Raw genomic sequence first — 13,872 nt, 5'->3', positions numbered from 1 at the left:
GACCTACCGAATAGCTGACACTTTGAGTTCATACTATGAAGACTATTTTGGCTGAATCAAAATAGATCCAGTTTCGCAAATGAAATACCCACTACTGGCAATTTCTGAGTTCCATTCTGACTGTAATCATTTTATTAACAATCTCTGTCAATAATAATGCCAACGGAGTACAATGCGAAAAATACATTATGCAGTGAATATACACAGAATTTGATGAACATGGTATAATTTTGGTTTTTTTTTTAATCTCAACATTTAAGCATAAAATAGATTTGTCTTTAGTGCAATGACATTGTTTATAGCCCATTAAAAATGAAGAAAAAAAGTGTTCCTTATGACAGATTCATGTAGCAGTTATCTAGCAATTTATGAATACCTGGAGTGGTAAAGTACTTTTTTCCTCCATGCCCTTCCGTATTTTAGATATTGTGGGTAGATTGTGAAAAAATCATAGGACGGGCTGTATTCCCACTATATCAAACTTCACAGAAAAGACTACAGAAATTTGAACTTCCATAAGACAGAGCAAGACTGCTGACTACCAAACATGTGTGTCTGAACAGCTTTATACCAGTGAAGGGAAATAATTGCAGACGTGATTCCTTGTTATGTGGACAAAATAGTTTTTTACATGACCTCTGTAGCCCATCTCCCACAATACATATGCTCAGTTACACACCCATCCATCCATTATGTCTCTAACTGGGTGTGACATTTTTCTTCATCTTACATAGATTCAAGTGAAATATGGATGTGTAGAAAAAGAAATTGCTCTTAACCCCTTTGAAAAATGTGCAGAAACTATCCATATTTTCATCTCAGTGCAAATGATAACACACATATGCAATCTCAATCTCTAGATATTTAAGTTGAATACAAAGTTTTTAATTTCCATAACTATGTTCCTTGAAAAGAACTTTTTCATGGTTATATTTTTAGTGTATTGAGAAGAAAGTTAATATCCTCTAAGGCATGTAAAAACTTGGCTTTTGGGGAGGAGGATTGTTTGTCTTTTGCTCAACTCAAAGAGTATCAATTGATCATCTTTTCAAAACATCAAAATAATCTCTGGTTTTATTTCTGTACCAAAGGAATTATGATAATAGGTTTTTTTAGTGATTTGTCAAATCTAAGATTCTAAGAGTGGAAATACAGGTTATTATTGTAATTATATCTTTGTAGGCTCCTGAGCAACATCAGTTGTTAAAAAAACATTGCTTGGAGTATGCCATAGCACACTTTATTATTCCTTTTTGTTTTAGAGGAATAGGCATAGCAGAATGCATTTGGCACAGCTTGCATAGAAGCCTGTTCTGACTCAGCAATTAAGTGCCTACTAGCTAAAAACCAAGGGTCAAAGCCTCAAATAAAAGTCTACTTGCCTTAGTTACCACTATCAACCAGATATGTTTCTTTTTAGCAAGCATCTTTTGCTTTTTGTGACTGGTCTTTATATTCTGCTTTCACTAAACTATCTAGAGGTTAAATGGGCACTTTACAGTTTCAGTGTATACAAATTATACTGGCAGATTTGTGACTGTTGCTTAAAATTAAATAGCCCTGTTCTTCAGCTATTGCTGGATTATATAGAATTATATAGAATTATAATTTTTATATCGTAGTTTTTCAAACATTTCTGTCATGAAGCATCAAATGTCAGAGTTTTCTCCCCCACTTTCTTCTCCCTTGCATTGGCCTTTTAAAAGTATTTGCTCTCCAAATAGCTATAGAAAGGTTGGTATAAGCTACCAATAGAAGTAGCACAAAGGGCAATGAAATGATTGTGACTATGTCACTATTCTGAGAGTTATACTGAGCTTACATCTGATTAGTTCTAAAGAATATTTTTCAAAATGAAAAAAAATCACATGGTTTCTTTTTAATATTTCAGTTAGATTGGGAACATGATTCATGCCGCCTCAAATCCTTGATTTCCAAGTTTGAAACCTAAGGGAAGCCACCTTTAGGAGAGACCACCTCAGCATCACCTGCCTATTTTATGGTGAAATCCAACTTCATTCTCAAGGTAAAAGGTATTGGAAAATCTACATAATATAATATGTGCTATAACATAATGTGATGGAATGGTAATTATAGACCACAGGACTCTAATGGAGAGCAGTTCAGAGTTAATGTCATTCATTCCTCTTAAACTTATGTATTTCCTAATTTATATGTTCTTAAAGACATCTTAATAAGCTCAAGTTTAGTCCAGTTAAGCTCATAAAGTTAGGCTTAATGAAGGCGTCTCCTCCATAACACCTCAATTACTGAGATTCTGCTGGTGCCACGGGGTCTTCACTGAATGTAATCTGCAGTCCCTTAGGCAACTTGTTGAACTGAGTCCTCAGGTAACACGATTAAGAAGTTTTGTAACTTACTGTTCTTCAAAGTGAACACACTTTGCAGTATTTTCTAATCAGCAACTGCGTTCTCAATCTAAAGATTTAGTTTGGCCTTTATTCCTCTCTCTCCTCCCCCTTCCCCAAGGGAGGACTCTGTAATCTATTTCAGGTTTCAGTCACACGCCTTGGGCACACACGTAGGCTGCAGTAATGCGAACTCTGTGTTCAGTAGAAACCCCTGCAAGACTATGACAAACTGAAGGAACTACTCCAATCTGGATCGGGTGACAAAGCTGTGAGCATAGGCATGCATGTGATTTTTGTAGCCATCAAGCGGCAGCTTTCCATGTTATTTTGTGGTAGCTCAGGGTATGTTTACTGTTTTTTTAGATTTTAAATCAGAAAGATTTTATCCACTTTGGAGTGTTAATAAAAACATTTCCTTTTTTACATAGTGTTATGTCAATCTAAAAAATCTTTTCCTGTGTTTAATGCTTTTACAGTCACTGTCTTGTCCATGCTGAGTGTACAGATGGCTAAGGAAATCTGTGCTAGCCTATGAAACTAGCGGATATCCAATTAGAATTCACTAGTTGCCTCACAAAACATCGGGCTAAATTTTAAGGACAGTGTTGTGTGTCTCTATTAAAATTTGAGGCTTTTGAAAGAAAGGGAAATAACTGTTTATGAAAGTGAATGGATGTTACCCAATGTACTGTTTATTTCTTATGCCTCAAATGGAGTATAATATAACAGGATATTACAAGTATTATGGACAGTATACTTCTGCAGATTATATTTGTGGGATTTTTCTGATTTTATTTTTGATGTCTTCATAACATTTCTTAATATTCAAACCTGTCTGTAATTTACAGTTAAGAATGTTGACTTTGTTCTCATTAAAAACCTAAATCCGAAAGGCTGTCCAAAGATAAATGGCACACCATTTTAGAATTGGCTGAATTCCAAATTGTTACTTTGAGTAGCTGTAATGTTTTTGAAAATTTTCTGTAAAATAGAAATGGGAAGAAAATGTTTTTAGAAATATCTAAATGGAGTTGCGTTATGGCTAGACTGTAAGATGGACAGAAGGCCATTCTGTGTCTAAGCAGACCTGGGTCGTCTTAGTAGAGCTACTTTCAAGCCTCTGATCCAGAAAACCCTTCAGCTAACAGGAAAAGTGTAGGTCAGTAGTAGAATCAGTGCTCTTATCCATTTTATGGAAAAGTTCAAAAGACAACTAGAATTTCCAATATCCTGCTTAAAATATTAACAAATACCCCAAATCAAGACTAGGAATAAGAACAGAGTTCTTTGCTGGTAAAGGTATTGGTTTATATAAAATCAGCAGTGAACTGAAAAGAAATGTTTCGAGACAAAGTGAGAAGATCTAAATGAATGGGTAGCTAAAACATACCTAATTCAAAATGTTAGTATTGTCTTACAAATTAATGTAGGGGGGAATTTTGAATGTGAATTTCTATTCAAAACCATTCATTTACTTCCTGTAAAAGCAAATGCTGCAAAATCTATTCTTTTAACTTTCTTGTGGTAGAATAGGCACAAGAAAAGTGTTTTCAAATCTTACTTAACAAATGAATGTTTTTTTCCTACACCTTACAGAAAAATAATTTAACCAAAGCAGGCTATTAATTCTAATTCTAATCTATTTTTGATTATGGCCCTCCATATTTTCCTTTATTGAGATTGGGCAGGAAAAACAATGGTTTCAAGAGATTTCAAATGATCTCTAAAGGGCTTTTAATGTTACTTGCTCGTGACTCTAAATATTAACTTGATGGGAATTATAGCCATTTACTTTTATTGGCTTTAAGGCTCTCAAAGATTTAAACTGATGCTGGTTCTGACTAATTTTGATTAAGCTATAATTTATTTGTTCAGCCAAAAATGGTCTTTGGAAAAATTGGTAATGTTTCTCTGTAATTATTCTTGGAAAGTGTTAAATGAAGCAATCGGAGGCAATCTGATAGGCTTGATGATTGTCATGTTGCTTATGGGTTTACTCAGCACTATATTACGTAAGTGAGATAGTCTCGAAGAGTGTCAGTTAGAGGGTTGATTAGTGGTATGGCACCTCTGGAGAGAAAAGAATTACACTTCCTTTTTGTGCTGTGGCAATAGCTATTCAATCTCAGCAGGAGCTTTCTTCATTTAGGCTTCATATTAGCAGGATTTAGTGCACCTTCACGGAGGAGAGAAGCTTTTTTTTAAATATGGGATTTGAGTCAGTGGACAAGATGTAATGGTTATTCCTTTTCTCTGAGCAGGTTAGTACTTGTCGTGAGACAGGTCATCCATCAGCAAGCTATGTATGAGGAAACCTTTCCTGTGAATCTTCCTTCTCCTGCCATGTTTTTGGCTTCAGATTCTTGAAAATGATTCAGAGGAACTAGTTGATTTAGACTTGGAATGCACTCAGTTTACGTATTAATTGTTTGAAAGATTACGCACACATAAACACAGGTGTTGATAGCAAGTTGTCAGTAACTGCAGGGAAAAATTAACCTTTTATCCTTTTAAGTAATGTCTGCTTTTCTAAATAGTAAAGCACCTTCAGTGTCTTTCTCTTTAAAAAGTATAAATCATGTCAAAATGGAATATTATCCTATTAATTCTGGCATGCAGTCCTATGGAAAGGAATATTAGTCTACAAAATAATCTGTGTAAAAATATTATTTCATAATAATAAATTTCATAATTTCATAATTTCAGAACTGCAAAACAAATAGTCACACTGAACGTGGGGGAAGAGGGAAAATAATGTGATCCAGGAACTATACCTTAACTTGTCTAACCTCATTAGGATGAAAATTTCAGAATAATTTTGAAGGAAAGTTATTAACAGCATGATAACTGGAAACATAGAGAACAGGAAAAAATGAAGCACGACTTTGCTCAAGTAATTGCTACAGATCACCACAGATGACTGACTACAGATGAGGTGAGCACATATATTTCATTAAAAATGTCTGATAATTTGTAGAAAAAAATTGTTAAATAAATAGACTTCTCTGATGTTTGGTGACACAGTTGGCATTCAGAGGTCGGTCGAAACTCATTGAGGATGGAGAATATTAAAATGATAAGAAAGGACCTATGCTGGCAGAAGGTGAAAGCGTTAAGTGTTGGAAGCTGGCCTGGACTCAGTCTGCGATGACGTTATAAATGGTGAACCTTAAGGATGAGTTTTGAAAATATTCCTGTTTAATAGTTTTGTTATTGGCCTTAGCGCAAAAAGAAAGGTGTGCGCTGATTAAACTGACTACCAAAACATGGAACTAGTTTGAATGACTTTGAGGACCAATATAACTGAAATGGATTAAGACAGAATAGCACAAAGTCATAATCCTAGCAACTAGCAATAATATCTGCTATAGACTTATTGTGTCTATAGCCTATATTTGCCAGAATCAACAGATAGGAAAACCCTGTGTGTTAGTTCATCACAGAGGGATTGTGAGCCAGAAAGGGGAGGTAGCCATGAAAAAGTGATTTGAAGTTTACTGAAAAAGATATTTCTAATAGAAATTAGAAAGATAGTAATGCTGTTGTTCAAGGCTGTGCAAAAGCTGTGTGCAACTTGAATAACTCCTACAGAAAATGCATGCCATGTGAAAAAATGGTATGGGTATAATTATTATATTGATCAAGGGAATGGAGAGACAATTATAAGAGCCCCCCCTGCACACACCACACATACAAACACGCTAACAGTTAGTGTTAGTACAGGAAGGAATAGGCACAAACTGGCCATGAATACATTTACCTCCAAAAATTAAAGAAAGTTTTTGAAACATTAAAGCAGTGGGGTTAACTTCTAATTGGAGTGACTATTTTCAAGATACAGATGAGAAAATTTATAAAGGGAATTGTACAGTGCAGCATCTCCAGAAGTGGGCATTGGGATCAATGAACCAGCAAGACTTTTCCAGTCTTACGCTCATGAGCGTATCCAAGAAACATGTAATACTACTTTCAGGTTCCAGACTGATTCAGGTTAGTCACAGAGGAAGATAAATGATTGATTGATGTACACCCTATGAGAGTGTTATTGGGTTTTATATATGGTATAATTAGGGTTGATGAGATTATCTTGATTTTAATGCACATCTTGACTTATGCTTTTCCTGACTTGTACCGTAGTTCATTTTGATATAAAACTGCCTTGTTTTGATTTAAAGTTGATCATTTTTGCTGACTTCAGGAAAACTGGGTGTTTTTGTTGCTCTATAAACTAGTCATACACAGGGTTTTGTCAAAGTAACTAAAAGAGGTATAACTCATATATTGAGTTGCTTTGGCTCTTGACAAATCATAATTCAGACAAACCATAATGTACAAAATGTCCTTGCCTGGGAGCATGCCACTTCAATCAGCAGCCATCATAAATAGAAAGGACAGCAATGCCAAACTGTTTTGAAACAATTCATTTGGTATTCAATATATCATAACCAGATGGAAGAAAAAACCTACAGGGAAAAAAATATCTATGATCTGGGAGCTTTTAGAAAGTTTCTGCAGAAAACCAAAATATTTAGTTTAAACTGCAGAAAAATAGCATTCCTTTTCTTTTTGAATTATGTGTCTGAAACCAATTAAATAGTTGTGAATGTAATTTAAGGTATTTTATTTGCTGGATTCTGTCATTTACATGGATTAGCTTTATATATATTGAAGAAACAGAAGTTCATAGATTAGTCAATGTAGTAGACTTAGTCTTCGCTTCAAACTCTTCCTGAGTTCTGCTTTACTGAAGACATATTATTGGCTTAACGTGTACATATTCTCCCCTTTTCCAGAATCATTTTGGCCTTAATTGTGCTGCTTGCTATATTAACTGCTAGATTTATATAATTGTTACATGTCATCACTAATGTCAGTATGAAGATGTAAAATAATTATTTCTACTGATTTTTGACTGTAAGAAAGATCAGTAGGCCCTCAACTACAAGCAGGCTTTATTAAATTATCATATACTATCAAAGATTTGCAAAAAGACTGTGATGGTTTGAGAGTTCTGCTGCTCTTTTTGTGTAGATCTTTAAAGACTGTTATCAAGATGTAAAATAAATTGGGCTGTCTGCTTGATATCAAAGGTGCTAAATTTATAAGGCGTTCTAATAATATCAGAATGAAACTGAGAGTGCTTCTTAGTTAGGCATGACGTTGTGTCTTTTGAACACAGCAGTCTTCTTAAGTCCTATTTTGACTTGCACTGCAAACTTACATGGAACTTACAGCTGCCACTGGCAAAGGTTTCTTCACCATTATGGTGACTTCTGTTGCAGACCAGTTCTACAGCTTCAGATTCATTGGTGATACTCTTCCCTTTTAGGATTTTGTGGATAAAATAGGCTTATTTCTGATGCAATGACACAATTTATGTTTTTACATATCCATATAAGAATAGTAATATATATAAACAAAAAAAGTATCTTTCTGGAAGATGCTTAGAAGCACTACTCATGTACAAAGCTATACAGATGTCTTTCTTCTTACTTTTTGTTGCAGGTCTTTTAACAAATACTTTTTTTACTGAAAGCTGTTGTCTTCTGCTCAAGTGTGAGTGCTAAAAGAAGCTCAAAGAAACCCTGGACAGTGTAGGGAGTGTTCTCTTTTTCTGTCTGATGCTGCTTTTAGTGTAGCAGAGGAATTTCTAGCTTAAAAAGATCTAACACCCACAGACCATGTTTACAAAGATAAATTTAACTGTGATGACTGGTGAAACCATTATCATGAGACTTGATACCCAATGTGCTTGTTGAAATCCTGCTGGGTATTCTGTTGCAGCCTAAATACACTTGAAAGTTTTGGCTCCAGATCTGTGTTTATCAGCCCATGCAATACTGCAAAATTTCTCAAAGTTTAAAGAACATGGACTCCAACACTTAGAAGATCAAACACTACTCTTTCAGTTATCTGAGTAGCACAGACCAGAAGGTTTGCTATTATTATCATAACATACTGATCACGAGGCACAAAGATGTTTACTTAAAATTTGTTTAGCATTTGTGATTGTCTATATTGTGATTGCAAAAGTAATCTTTATACCCAGCAGAGTTTATATTAGAAGCCTCCTCATTGGAAAACCTATTGGGTCATTCAAAACCTGAAACTGAGTGTAGCATTTTAATAAAAATTACTTTAACCTGACATGAGAAATACAGATTTCTGATCAGGATTTGATTCCTATTTTACGCATTCCTGCTAGTAATATTTAAAGCTGGTTGATAAGTTTTAATGAACAGAAACTGACTTACCAAAGACTGCAGGGAGGGTGGATGAGCAATCTACATTAAATTTTTAAGGTGAGGTGGCATTCTTCCAGAACTTAAAATTGCATAGTGGCTATTCAGAGTTTCTTCCTCCAGCTTAGAAACTCTTGACTTTGGAGGGTCTATGGCTATTACCTGGCCCCCTCAGTACTCTCGCTGTGGAGTCCTGCTGCTTCCAAATTCTGACACTAATTTCACTGCAATAATTTTTGTCCTGGCATATATGTCTGTTGGCTAAATGACTCCAGACTGCTATTCTTATTGGTTATAATTTCCTTTTTGCTTTAGTGACTTGCATTGCTCCTCATCTGTTTTGTTTGCTTAATTGACTGAGTCAACTACAAAAAAGATCAGCTTGAGATAAGTAATATGTTTCCAGTTCTGTTCTGTAAAAATTACTCCCTTTAATATCTTTTCCTGGTGATGAAACAGTGTGTTTATAAGTCTTAAGGACTATGAGGACAAGTTACAAGGAAAGACAGAACCAGAATTCAAAATGACAAATCACAAAGATGGCGTGGAATCAACAAGATGAAACAAATTAAAAAAAAAAAAGAAAAAAATTACATTCAGGAAGGAGAAATCAAAATGAGAACATATCTGTATAGGCAGTGGTTCAGCAGAAAAGTATTCGGGAGGTGACAGTGAAAAATATACTAATCTTATTACTGACATCTTTGTAGGGAAAAAGGCAAATATTATTCAGGAATAAATGAACAGCTAAGTTTATAGTCTTAAGCTTATATTCATATATTCATAAACCAATGAAAGTAACCTCTACTATATTCATATTTATAAAGTTTTGTCTGGATAACTTTTATTCAGTTTGGGGAAATTAATTTGAAGAAAAATGTAGCCAAAGAGGAAAGGTCCCAAGGAAGCAACAAGATACAAGAAGCTGAAAATTTTGCAGATGGTGAGCAATTGTTTACCATGTCAGACTGGGGAAGGATGGGAAGAAATCAGCTTAGAAGAACTACAGTGAAGTTAATATTGCTGCAAAAAATATTGGATGTTAAGATGCAGTTAGTAACTTTAGGAAGTAGTGCGATATTCACTGTTATGGACTCTCCTACAATGGAGATTTTGAGGAACAGGACACAAGAATGCTAGAGCAGGATTGTGTAGGTCCCTTAATACCTTAGGAATACAGCAAAAGATCTGATCGGTCCAAGAACAGTAAGACATATTAACTCATCTACATCCCTTTCTAATTCCTGCTTCTAATATACTTATTTTCTGTTTTACTGTCTGTGTCACCACATCTTAGCTCCTTAATAGCTCACCCTTCCCACTTCACTACTTTCATCCAGTTATTTGATCCTGGAGTTTTTGCTATGCTTTCATCTTTTGATCTTACCACTTCAAATTTTCATCGTGCCACCATGATAATTGTATTGTCCTTGACCATAAACTTGGTGCTGACTTTATGCCATTTACTTTTGGAATGTCATCTAACATTTTTTTTCCAATATTTTCATGAAGCACTGTATTCTCTCACCTGTGTATTTGTGTCTATATACCTTTGTTCTTTTTCAGCAGGAGACTGATTTATTTCCTCTCTCTTGCCTCCATCACTAATCCTTTCTGTGACCCCCCCAGTTCTCAAAATTCTTTTCTGTTTTCAACAGTATATCCTCTTTTTTTTTTTTATTCCAGCTGCCTTTCAGTTATCATCTGTGTAATCTCAGCCTGTAAATTTTTCCTGTTGAAGGCTTAATTATTTGGCACTTATATCAAACCTCCTTTCAGTTGGTTATCCAATCCTCAGCTCAAGTATTCTGTCCTTAGAATTACATTTTCAGTATAACTTTTCCTCACTCTCCTTCAGTTCCTTGACATTTGGCAGGCATCTTGCATGTGGAACTATGTATACAATATCTTTCCTGTCACTCTGTCTCTATATAGTTCTCTAAAAATACAGTTTGGCATCCTTTTTTTTTTTAGTTCCTTCATCTTTCTGTTTTGCAAGTTCTTTTGCAAAGCATAGGGAGACAGTTTCTTTTGTCTTTGTCTTTCTCCTCTAGTGGAATGTTCCAAAAAAAAAAAAAAAAAAAAAAAAAAAAAAAGAAAGAAAGAAAGAAGAAGAAAGAAAAGTTATATGACAGGCATAAATGATTGGCCCCACTTTCCTGACTTCATTTGCTTCCTCACACTTCCACGCACACAGTGTAGTTAGTAGATAGATTATTCAACAGTATTTTGTAGTGGAGTTCATATTTTACACAAAAAGCATTTTTTATGCTTGTAGCACTTCACAAATCACACATTAATCCCTTTATTATGGAATATGCAATCCTACTGACCTATGATGGTGCTGATAAGCCCAAATTCCCTATTGCCTCTGTTTAACCTCAGATGATGTAAATATCTGCTGACACCTTCAGTGAAGTGACGGAATTGGACTGACTCCCAGACAGTGACCGTAAACCCCTTCCTGTAATGCTTTTGCTCTTACTGGAATATGAATCATGAATGGAGCTCAGAAATACTCAGTTCTTACTTATTAAACTTTAAGAGTTCCTCATATTGACCACATCACTGATTCACTTGAAGTACAGCACCAGGCATAAAGCATCAATATTATTTTACTTCCAAGTCAGAAGGTGATTTTATGCAGGAGTTCAAAAGTCAGCTAGTATAGCAAGAATGAAGCACTTTGTAACATTAGAGAATACTCTCCACTTTAGTTCTGCTTGCCTGTCTCAGCAGGATACGCATTGTTAGCTGTTACTCAGAGCCAAATCTTGCCTGATTTACTGGGTTTCAGAGAGACTGCCGTATGACTGGGATGCTCTCATGTACTGGGTGCTCTAATACACTAGGTTTGTCTACTTCATTCTGCCTTAAGACATCAAGCTCAGTGTGTCATTTTTATCATTTCCCATATTTGCAATGCCCAATGCTGAGCAGTTGTTTAGTCCAGTGTCCTACAGAAAAAACAAGGTGCAGGATAGTGTTCTTTGGTAGCTGCTCTTTATCTTAGTAATTTTTGAATGCACTGGCTAACTTCAGTCAAATGTAGAGGAGAGCTCATAGGCACTGTAGCTGGCAAAGGAGAGAGACTCGCTAAGTTTTGTCACTGAAATGGAAGTCACTCAGGCTTCATCACTGCAAGAAGCACTGTTGGCTCATGTGTACTAGCTAACAAATCAGTTGTCTAGGCACTGCCTGTTGTGGATATTTTGGAAAGCTGAGAATACTTCAGAGGTGAAAAGGGAAGCAAGAGTTAAAGAATATGTTAGGTACTGGCAAGTATTGTGGTAGCTGGATCATTGGGGAAAGCAGAGTACCGCGTGTGGGATCAGTATCATAAGGGCACTGGAGTTTTAATTATAGGGACCTGTAAATTAAACTAGCTTCATTGACTGATACATTAACAATATTTTATTACCAAATATTGCAATATTTGTGGATTTACATGAAAATGAGCAGTGTGTCAATCTGTAGTTACATAGCTCTGAATAGCAGGCTTTTCATTTTCAAGTTCTGAAACACTTCAGAAAAAAGATGTTTCTGCCACATAAGGTATCTTTCAACTCTGCATTAATAAACAGCAAAACTACCTAAAATTAATCGCTTATACTAACAACTAATGAAATGATACACTTTTTCAGCTGGGTATAACTCTCATAAAACCTCCCTTCAAAATATTGGAAAATGATTCAAATGATTTGAAGAATTAAACTTTATCCTTTTTTAGAGGCTTATATAACAATAAGAAATACACGTGATATAGTAGAAGTAAGCCTAATTGCTAAAATTTAAACATAACATTTTTAAAAAAGAGGCTTATGAAAAGCATTCCAAAAAAGGCAACAAATACAGTTTTGTGAGTAAATAAATAAAACTTGATAAAATAAAAATAAAAGAACTTTTGATTGGCTGAATGGACAGGTAGATGTAAAGATTAGATGCCGGTGAAGTGGTTATAACATAAGCTTGGCTAGATGAATGGTCAAGCCATTCAAAACCCTATTTTTTATGAGTTAGAGTAGAAAGAAAAGCTGAAATATATTTCTGTTCAATACCAGTGAAAAAAATATAAATATTTTTTCTTTTCAATCTTTCAATCTCTGGAAGACAAGTTAGTTCAGAAAGAATCAAACAGTGTGTTTTCCAGGCCAGAGACTGGATTTTCAGCTACGTAGAGTTATTCTGTGGAAAACAATAACTGGTAGAATTGACATTTGAGAAATTTTAAATCAAAAGTTTTCTCTTAATCTTTGTTTTGGTTTGGATTTACTCTCTGTATTTCTCTGAACCACATCTCTGCCCTGTTGCACTTAATAAGTGAATTTTGTGTCCTGTATCTTCTGTGACCTGCTGCACTCATTTCCTGCGATTAAAGTGCTTATACTCGGTGGTGGAAGTGTGCGTGCCTGTGGAAGGAAGGGTGAAGGAAGGGACTGGCAGGAAGGAGAGGAGGAGGTGGATCAGCATTAAAAAGGAGCTCCTGGAAATTCTCTTAAACATTCACCTGATTCACACTGAGGCCTTTGTGGGAATCAAGCTATGTTAAAAATTACCTGTAATAATTTCACATTAACAGACATGCAGAGGTATTAGCTCTAGCAACTTAACAAATGAAAAGAATAAAATTAAATATGGGATTAAGCCTGATTTAGTCATCTATATGTAGAATATTAATTATGCAGCAACTAATTGTGCCTTGCCAAGACAGTCTTCCACGGCCTGCCAGTATTATTCAGCAGTTACCTGTAAGGAAACAGATATGACCATCCTCAATAAATGTTATGGGTGACAGTCTGTTTAGAAATATATTAATTCTGTTATTAAAACAGTGTTTTTCACATCTCATATATACATTCCTTATCTATATAAATGCAGTATATCTATAGCATTGTCCTTTGAATGCTTTACACTTTATTTTTATGTTGAAGGGTGGGTAAATGCCATGCAAATCCTCCTGGTCTTACTTTAAACTCTGTCATAACAATGAGCCAAGTACCTTTTTGTTATGTCTCCATTAATAATAATGAACTTAAAGGTGCACCAAGGTGGGATTCAGTCTGTTGTTTGTGTGATTCTTTTTTTTAATTAGAAATGCAAATAAAGATGTAAGTTGGCTTATTTACTGGGGAAAGTATTTTTCTCTAAAGAACTGGGCAAATTAAACATTGATTTTAGAGAAATTTAAGATTTAGAGGACTTGCTGTATGATCCGTGAGGAGTCTAGAAAAAACAGCATGTAAAACACATTCTTTGTG

This window comes from Dromaius novaehollandiae, chromosome 2, assembly GCF_036370855.1.
Source record: "Dromaius novaehollandiae isolate bDroNov1 chromosome 2, bDroNov1.hap1, whole genome shotgun sequence".
NCBI classification, from domain to species: domain Eukaryota; kingdom Metazoa; phylum Chordata; class Aves; order Casuariiformes; family Dromaiidae; genus Dromaius; species Dromaius novaehollandiae.
Note: the sequence above shows the minus strand (reverse complement) of the source record.